This window comes from Antedon bifida, chromosome 4, assembly GCF_963402885.1.
Source record: "Antedon bifida chromosome 4, ecAntBifi1.1, whole genome shotgun sequence".
Taxonomy (NCBI): Eukaryota; Metazoa; Echinodermata; class Crinoidea; order Comatulida; family Antedonidae; genus Antedon; species Antedon bifida.
This window is the reverse complement of record NC_136229.1, coordinates 11,133,912-11,143,025: the sequence shown is the minus strand read 5'-3', so window position 1 is coordinate 11,143,025 and position 9,114 is coordinate 11,133,912. Positions and strand designations below refer to the sequence as shown.

Sequence of the window (9,114 nt, the reverse complement as noted above, 5' to 3'; positions counted from 1 at the left end):
CGTTACATATGGAATGCGCATCATTGCGTCAGCAAAGAAGACAGACAACATAAATTCTCAATCTCATGAAAATCATGTTTATAGTAATTTTGTTGAGGAACTATAAAACCAATATGATAATACAATGAATGATGCTGGTATAAAACGATATCCTGTGTGTTGGATCATATTTATTAAGGTGTACATAAAACCAAGGATCGTGGGCTGTGTGCTACCGGCAGGATTTGCAAGAGGCAATGACACAAATACTGTTTGCATATCAGCGATGAGTGTCCTACAGGATAAAATCTTCATAAGAATGAAAGCATTCAATTTTGCTCAGTTGTTTCTTACTTTATGACGACAAGACTTGAACATTAATACTACCAACAGAGACTATAAATATCGCAAACAATGTACTGACATTAAGGCACCTAACAGAAAATTCAAGGCAATTTACCCACAAGTACATCAAAAATAGTTTGCTGTAACAAGCGAGAAAAAAGTAAACATTAATAAAGAATAGGCCTACAATGCAAGGTAGACATGTCTGTTGGCCTGTGAATGTGTTTTGTGGGATCTAATGGTGGTGCATGCAATTCACCACCGGCGGCGACTGCTAGCTACATCAGATTGCAGTAGGGTTTGATGATTGCATACGTGTGGTGGTAGTCAAAAGGCCAGTTAATAATAATGATTGATACAGAAAAAAAAACTTACAGTAAAAGCAGTTTATTTCAATATCCAGTATCATGACTACAGTGCAATACAGTTTTTAAAAAAAGTTTTATCTTTGTATTTGTGCTTTTTATTCGTTTCTGTTTTTTCCATTTTTGTTTATTGGATGTATAATTTTTACCGTTTTTAAATACTTCGTTTTATACATTTTAATGTAAATACACAGTAATTCAGCTTTGGCTGCAACAGTGATATAAATAAAAGTTAACTTTACCATAAAACATTTTTAATTCCTCTATAAAACATTTATTCTAAACTAGCACACAAAAAATCAGGGGTGTACATTTATAACCCTGAAAATCCTTGAAAATGATACGGAAATGGCCATTTTAGTACAGTTGATTGTTTAGGTAATGAGCTAAAGAATCTATGGGACAGTTGCCTCGATCAGTCCTCGTGTCGTAGAATCTCGATGGCTGCTAAAAGTAGACTTTACCCCGCAAAAATAACAAATATAGTCAGGAGTAATGAGTGTGCGATTAGCTAAAACCATCATAGAAGAGAGCGGAATCTTGTCTGTAAGGGTGTTATATCTAGTAGAACAATATAACATATTTGTTTCCTTTTTTGGGAGGATCTGATGGACATGTTTCTGGCTGGCATGCCCTTAACAAAATTTGTAAAGATCTTGACCTTGAAAATGTGTCAAACATTACAGCAACAAAGAACCGACACAGAGTAAGCACCATGTTTGCCTTAATGTATGTTCCAGATGATGAACGAAAGTTCATTTTTAAACATTTTGGATACACAGAAGAAACCAATGTAAATATTTATCAAGCCCTACTTGAACTAAAAGAGCTTTCTGTAGTGGGACGAAGATTGAACGAAATTGACATTATAAAATAAAATTAACCTATCATTTCTGAGGAAATTCTCAATTCTGAAACAAATTTACAAAACTAATTTTAATAGTAAAATTAATGACTGAACACAAATGTGCATACATACCCCATAAAAAATAAATTCGGGATCCCGCCGGGATCAGGATCGGGAAAAGATCGCAAATTCGTGATATCACCGGATCCCGATTATAAACGGCCATCCCGTCGGGATCGGGAAAATATCGCAAATTCGGGATGGCGGGATTCGGTCATTTGGTTTGTGGCTCCCATCGGTCAACCAGGATTTTGTTGTTCGGGATCCCGCCGCTACGACGAGATAAGGATAGACGGGATTTGGTGTCCCCATCATCGGCTAAGCATGAATTCATTTAGCGATATCATGGCGGGATTTGTTTAATGATTCCATCGATTAGTGGGATTTGTCCTTGTAATCGAGAGTCGAGACCATCTATTTAGCATTGAGACGGGATTTGGACTTCTCTACTCTTCCACAAACTTAATATTTAGCGTAACATTGGTGCGTCTTAATTTCGAAATCGCCAGTGTATTCATTTCATTAGGTAATACAGTAATTCGTAACAGACGGTAAGTTATTATTTTATTAGGTTTAATGTTGTTTTTGCTTTGAATTGAGTTATTTTTTGTTTTAAATACATGTACTAATAATGATCAAACCAGCCGTGCATCCTTTTTTACAATAGTATTAATTCTAAAGACAGTTTACTTTATGTACCAAACCTTTTGCTGCACCGCCACGGCTACTTTGAGCGTTATAGTTAATCACATTATTATATCATTATTTAACACCTCATCTTCAGTAATACTAACAACGAGTTGATTTCTTATCGTATTATCATCACATTTACCTTACTATATTTACTTATTACACCAAACCTTTCGATTAACATGTTTATAACCAAGTTGAGTTGTTTTAATATGTTGAGGGTATTAACGCTATTGGTTTACCAGCTGATGAGTGCAATATGCACTCCTGCATAGACAATGCATGTTTCGTTTTATGCAGGAGATCCGATCAATAGTTACCTCCTATAACATTAAGGATCGAAACAGCCATTGCATCATCAATAATAAGCTATTATTTAAAAAAATATTTATGAGGTATTTTCTGAATTGTGTCCAGCAAAGATCAATTATTATAAAACACATGATGATGATGGCTGTCCTGGGAATAAACCCAGTTTTTTATACTAATTTAATTTGTTAAAAATATAATGTTTGAACAAATCCTACAGTTGCTGAAAGGTTGCTTTACGTTCACAACAACCAACAGTGTCTTGCTGCAATGAATATACCGTCTTGAAGTGCTTTGAACGTTTTATATTAAATACGTTATTAAATGAAAAAGATGTTAATGTTTTCATTGACTGTTATAGCTCTATTCTAGAATGGTAATTATTATAGTGAAATATGCAGATTACACGGGTATATAGAAATGAATTTGCTAACTGGTGCAAAACAATTATCTCAATTTAATAATAAAAAGACAAATGAAATGATGACTTTCGTACGGCAATATGAGATTGACCAATTAATCACTAAAAGGAGAAAACTATGAGTAGGCCTAATTTTGTTTACAATTTGATTTGCATTCGTCATAATAAATGCAACATGGCGTTTTAATTTGCCAAAATGTCAAAAGGAAATGATCGGTATTTTGTATTTTTACAATGTTTTTTGTTTGTTTTTGACAATGCTGTGGGTATCAGTGGCTGGATCTCAATGGAGATACAAAATAAAAGCAAAAAGCAAAAAGCTAAATCAAACGAGAAGTAAAACAGCCAGAAAAGTGAAGGAATTTGGATAACGTCATAGTATAAAGCTGGCAAATGCTGCCTGGGTGGACAGGAATAAAAGAAATATATATATATATATAGATAGATAGATAGAAATCTTTCTTTATTCTGGATATTCATTCAATATTTGTACATTGTTCTTCCTTGAAGTCCAGTTAACACTTACAAATTACAAATATAAACAATAAAAATGGAAAATTATGAAAACGTTTTTAAAGACTACAATATCACAAGAAGCAAGAGAAAAATACAGTTAGATCAAATTTTTAAACGATTGCAAAGTTAATGAATTTATAGAGCTGCGAATATCTGGTGAAAGATTATTCCAGAGTTTGACTGAGCGGTATTGAAATGTTCTTTTACCAGAATCATTATGCCATTTTGGTAAGACTAAAGTGTTTTTCGATTTGCTTCTTGTATTTAAATTGTGATAATTATCAATAAAATCATAAAAATCAATTAGGTAATCGGGAACAGTACCTGTTAAACATTTAAAGGTCATTATAAGAATATTATGGTCCCATCGTTGATTTATATGTTTCCAATTGAGTGATGTCATGAGATCATCAACAGGTGTTCTAATATCAGCATATAGGATAATTCTGGCAAGTCTATTTAACAATATTTGGAGTGAGTTAAGGTGCGCTGATGAACAGTTGGACCAAACGGGACTACAATAATCAAAAAATGGTAAAACTAAGGCATTTGCTAAGAGCTTAAGAGAAAAGTTTGGAATGAAACTTCTTAATCTACGTATAACACCAATACGTTGGGAAATCTTTGAGCAAAAATTCTCAATATGTTTTCCCCACGTAAAAAATGTATCAAACGTGATTCCTAAATACTTAAAACTATCGACCCTATCTACAATGTTATCATTAATTAAACAAGAAATATTACAAAAGTTTGGAAAATTATGTTTGGAACTAAGGCTATGTTCAGACCCATGGCGTTAGACCGTTTTAGCGTACAACGTTACTAGCAAGGTCACATTACAAACCGCAGAGAAAAAAATTAGGTGTTCAGACCCATAGCGTACGATTATCGTTACAACGGTCATTCAGGTTGTTTCTAGTTGCATATTCATGTGCTCTTACCCACGTGTTTTCATCGTATTTCCACTGTATATAGGCCTAGATCTCAGCCCTACAATTATGACAAAATTTGCCGTAAATAAAACATACCTCAGCATTTATTTAAGAAAAATATAGTAAAGCCAAATTTCTGTTTCTATTGTTTTATTTTGTAGTAAAAAACATTTTCCCCAGGCTCTTGTGTTACGAAAATAAAGCAGGCCTCCTAATGATGAAGATGGAGATTGTGTTAACCACATGGGTGGAAAAAAATGATTGTGATTAGTCCAGACCAGTCAGTTAAAAAAAACCCTTAAGAGCCATTGTCTGTAAAAATCAAAGATTTGGTGGCAGATGTAAAAAAATGGATTTCTCTCAAATTTTTACCATGAATAGACATTTCAATAAAAAGCATATCTACAACATTCATTTTAATTTTTAGCCTCCGTTGCCATGACAACGGTCAATTATCCAAATTTTGATGTTTTTGCCATTTTTCACAGATTTTCTATAGTGAAAAAGTACAAACTTGTATACTTATTTTAACCAAAAATACTTACAGTATACAGTTTTTGTTTATAGCAGTGTAATCAACATGTATTGAGTTCCATTTAAGGTAGAAAAAAAATAAATTACAAAATGGAGTTTGGTTGATACCATTATTTTAAAAAGGGGTGTTTTAAAAAAATATTTTTTTTATAAAAGTATACCTCATAAACGTACCTATAACTTCCAAAGTGGTGTTTTTAAATCAATGAGGTTTTTTAATTTGATAGTCAATAGGTTTGTCAACAATAATCACGAAAAAAACACTGGGGTAAATTTCGTACATAGGTTTTGTGTTGCCAGGAAAATACGAAAAATACAAAAAATATAACAAAATATCAACAAACAAAACACATGAAACATAATTTAAATATGGCTAATCCAATAATAAAATGTATATGTGGCTTGTCATAATGCTACTAGAGTCATACGAATAGTTTAGATAAAATAGGAGAATGTGTTGCCAGGTTTATTTCAATTAATTGCCAGAAAAACAGTATTTTGCATTGAAATATTTAGTTGATGGAAAATAATGTTAAACTTGGAAATAATTGCGTCAATTGTTTTTATAAATTTTTAAATCTATTTTGTGTAAAGAGATACAGAAAGACCTCCTAAAAAATCTGACCTTGTAAATAGGTCATTTGAGGTCAAAAGGGGTCAGAATGCAAAACAGGACAGGTCCCCACTTTACTACAACTATTAATGTTTGATCAAAATTTACAAGATAGTTCATAACAATTCTCAACAATTTTCATATTTTACCTAGAGTGTTACCTTAGCAACCATTTCTATGTGTAACTAAGCAAAGTAATTTTTAAAAAAAACATAAAAAATGGCGTTTTTATAAATACAAAGAATTGATTGCATTTGTAATTTTTCTCAATTTTACTTCTACTGCATTCCATTAATGACAAACTTGACCTTGTAAATTCATTCATTTTGAGGTCAACATTTTACCATAGTAACTGTTTCTATGCAAAAATTTCAAAAAAATAAGGGGTTTTTCATAAATACAAAACATTTTTTCTACATAGTTTTACATTTCTACTTTTTGCCAAATTTACTTTAAATACTGAATCCTAATAATCTCAGAAAGAAAGTCTTGACGAATCTGAATAAAGGTAAAACAATGACCTTTTTAGTGTTATCTTAAACTTGTTTACGTAACTAATGATATTTAAAAAAAAAAATTTAATATGGAGTTTTCATGAAAAAAAAAAAATGTTTACATATTGAGGTCAAATGACATCAACATTTTACCTATAGTGTATTGTAGCAACTGTTTCTATACGTAACTAAGTACAATATTTTTAATATGGGGTTTCATGACTACAAACAATTGATTACATAGCTTTACTACTTTTTCCCAAATTTACTTTTCTACTGAATCCCAGAAAATGTCTGACCTTGTGAAAGGGTCATTTGTCGGGTCAGTTATGTCAAAATGTATTATTTATGTTATCTTAGAACCTGTTTCTATGCATAACTAAGGATAATTGTTTTTTAAATACAGTTGAACCTCCCCGTAAGTGGCAACCCTCGGGACCTGGAAAAGTGGCCGCTTATAATTGTAGGCCTATTATTATTTATAATCAGGTGGTTTAGTATTTTTTAGCATTTTCAGACAAATTTTAAAAACATTTATCATATGAAAAATGGTCGGTAAAAATCTGTGTAGTTTTCTCATCTCTTCACAGTAATGTTTTTAAAACCTCTTCAAAATAAAGCTAATATATAAAGAAATACAATAAACATGCACCTCTAATTCATAGGTCCATGCAATAATTATCACATTTTTCGATTGGCCGCTTACAAAAAATCTCATTTTTTGTATAAAAAGGTGCCCGCAGCTGCTTGTAACGGTAAGCACCAAATGCGCTAATTAGAAAGGAAGAACAAACAGGCTTTTCAAAGTGCGTCCGTTAAGGGAGGTGGCCGCTTACGGGAGGTGCCCGCTGTAAATAAAATATGGGGTTTTCATGAATAAAAATAATCACAGAAGAAAGTGCTTACGAATATGACCTTGTGAAACGGTAATTTGAAAATGCAAATAAGGCATGCCTGCTAATAATCTACAAATTTAAGATAAATATGCAAAATCTAAAGAATATCTCAATTTTAGTTACCATAGTAACTGTTGCTATGCATAAGGGAAATTAAATAATTATCAGATAATTATTAATTAATAATTAATACTGAATCCAACCATCACAGTAAAAAAAATATAGAATTTAAAACCAATATTTAATAATAAAGTGTGATATTTTACATGCTGACCTTAAATGAAATGAAATTTCAAATCAGGGCTTCAATATTTGTTATGTAGCATTAACATACCTGAGTATATCATTGACTTTTGATTGGTTCTATTTTGGGGAGGGGAAAGTGGTGGATCCAGGACTTTTAAATAGTTAGGGGGTTGAAGGCGAGGGTCTAAAAACTTAACTTTATGTCCTATCTTTTGCATTGCAATTTTTAACTTGGGGTGGGTGGGGGCTTGGAGAAAGGGGGAGGGGGTGGGATGGAGGAGTTTGAATCCGTCTATTCATTGGGGCGATAGTAGCGGCAGTGTGGGTGGTGCTTGAATGCATGCATTTGACACTCTATAGTGGATGATCGACCAAAGTGTTGCAGTTTATCTTTTTGTGGTTATAGTCGGGGTGGGGGGGGGGGGGGGGGAGGGGTGGTAGTCGAAAGTGGTGGTGGATGGGCATGTGGGATCTGCTTAGGTTAGCAAATAAAAGAAGTAAACAAATGAAAGAGGAGCTTCAAAATAAGAGAGGAGTAATCTGACGATTTATGATCTGATAATTTATTCAAATTTCCAGAGGATATAACCTATAAAATGACATTAAAACTGGGAATTACAGAATCTATAATTAAAAATTTATTTTTTTTTCTCACAACACAACTAGAACTATATAAAACATTAAGAATTTTTCTGACCAATGAGTTTCAAATCAAATAATCAAAGAAAATAAAATGTTTTTACTATTATATACCATTTTTTTTTTTATATAAAAATGCCTATGTTTCTCGCAACACTGCTTGTAGATTTTAAATTTACCCCAGTATTTTATTTTAGAAATCAATTATTAAACATTAGAACTACCTATTTGTAATAAATCAGCTAAAAAAATACACCACTTTGGGCGTTATGGTGAAGTAAAGTTTAGTTGCATTGAACAATTTAAAAAAAGTGAAAAACACCCCTTTTTAAATAAATGGTATCTCCCAAAGTATGAAATAAAAAAAAAATAAAAAAATTTGAAACAGGTACACAATGCATTGTTATTATGCATACACTAATTATTTTTTATAATTAAATGAACAAAACAAAAATATCGTTCATCAAAGTAGTACCAATATCCATTTTTAAAAACCTTAAAAAAGGACAAAATTTGTCAAAAACACAAATTTGGCCGTTGCCATGGAAATATACATGTGAAATAAAAAATACTTCATATTTGATTTCTCTCAACACATATATAGCCATGTGCAAAATTTGAAAGAAATCCATTTTTTTGAGTCTGCCACTCTTTTTGATATTTCTTTGATTCTTACAGACAATGGCTCTTAACTTGCTAATAAAAAAGACACAGCTCCCCGGCCTTGTTTGTTTACTGATTTTTTTAGGAGTTAGGGGGTTTTCAGCATTAAACTTGTCCAGTCTAGTCTGCCTTGTATATATTAATGAGTGACTTGATGTCCCACCACGCTAGTTTTTAGCTTGAATGAAATGCGTGAATGGCTCTTAGCTAGGCCTAAGGGGAAGGGATCGTAGTCACCATGTTTAAATACAAGGTGCATTTATTTATGTCATTTGTTAGAAAATATAAGAGTAATCAGTTGATACATGTAGTTTGTAGCCTACAGTTGTATTTATAGCCTAGTTAGGCCTTATTTATTCTGGCCTTTTTGTTGTTGAAATGCATCTCTCACACATTGACGATACAAGATGTCAGCCTAGGTCAAACCTTGTTTCGCGTCATAACAGGAAACGTTCTGATTGGATACATCGTTGACTTACAGTAGCGTCGTACGCTAAAACGGTACTATCAACCGTTTTCCACTACAACGTTACAACCGTTGTACAACGCGTTGTACGCTAATCCT

The 9,114-nt window shown here is 32.4% G+C and overlaps 1 long non-coding RNA gene across 1 annotated transcript; it reads right to left on the bottom strand.

Moving 5' to 3' along the window:
• Positions 1-7,632: 7,632 nt before the first annotated feature.
• Positions 7,633-8,799, bottom strand: LOC144840096 (uncharacterized). Its single transcript, XR_013611841.1, has 2 exons — positions 8,413-8,799; positions 7,633-8,381 (listed from the first exon to the last, which is right to left on the bottom strand). It is a non-coding gene; the product is annotated as an uncharacterized LOC144840096 (long non-coding RNA).
• Between the last annotated feature and the right edge of the window lie 315 nt (positions 8,800-9,114).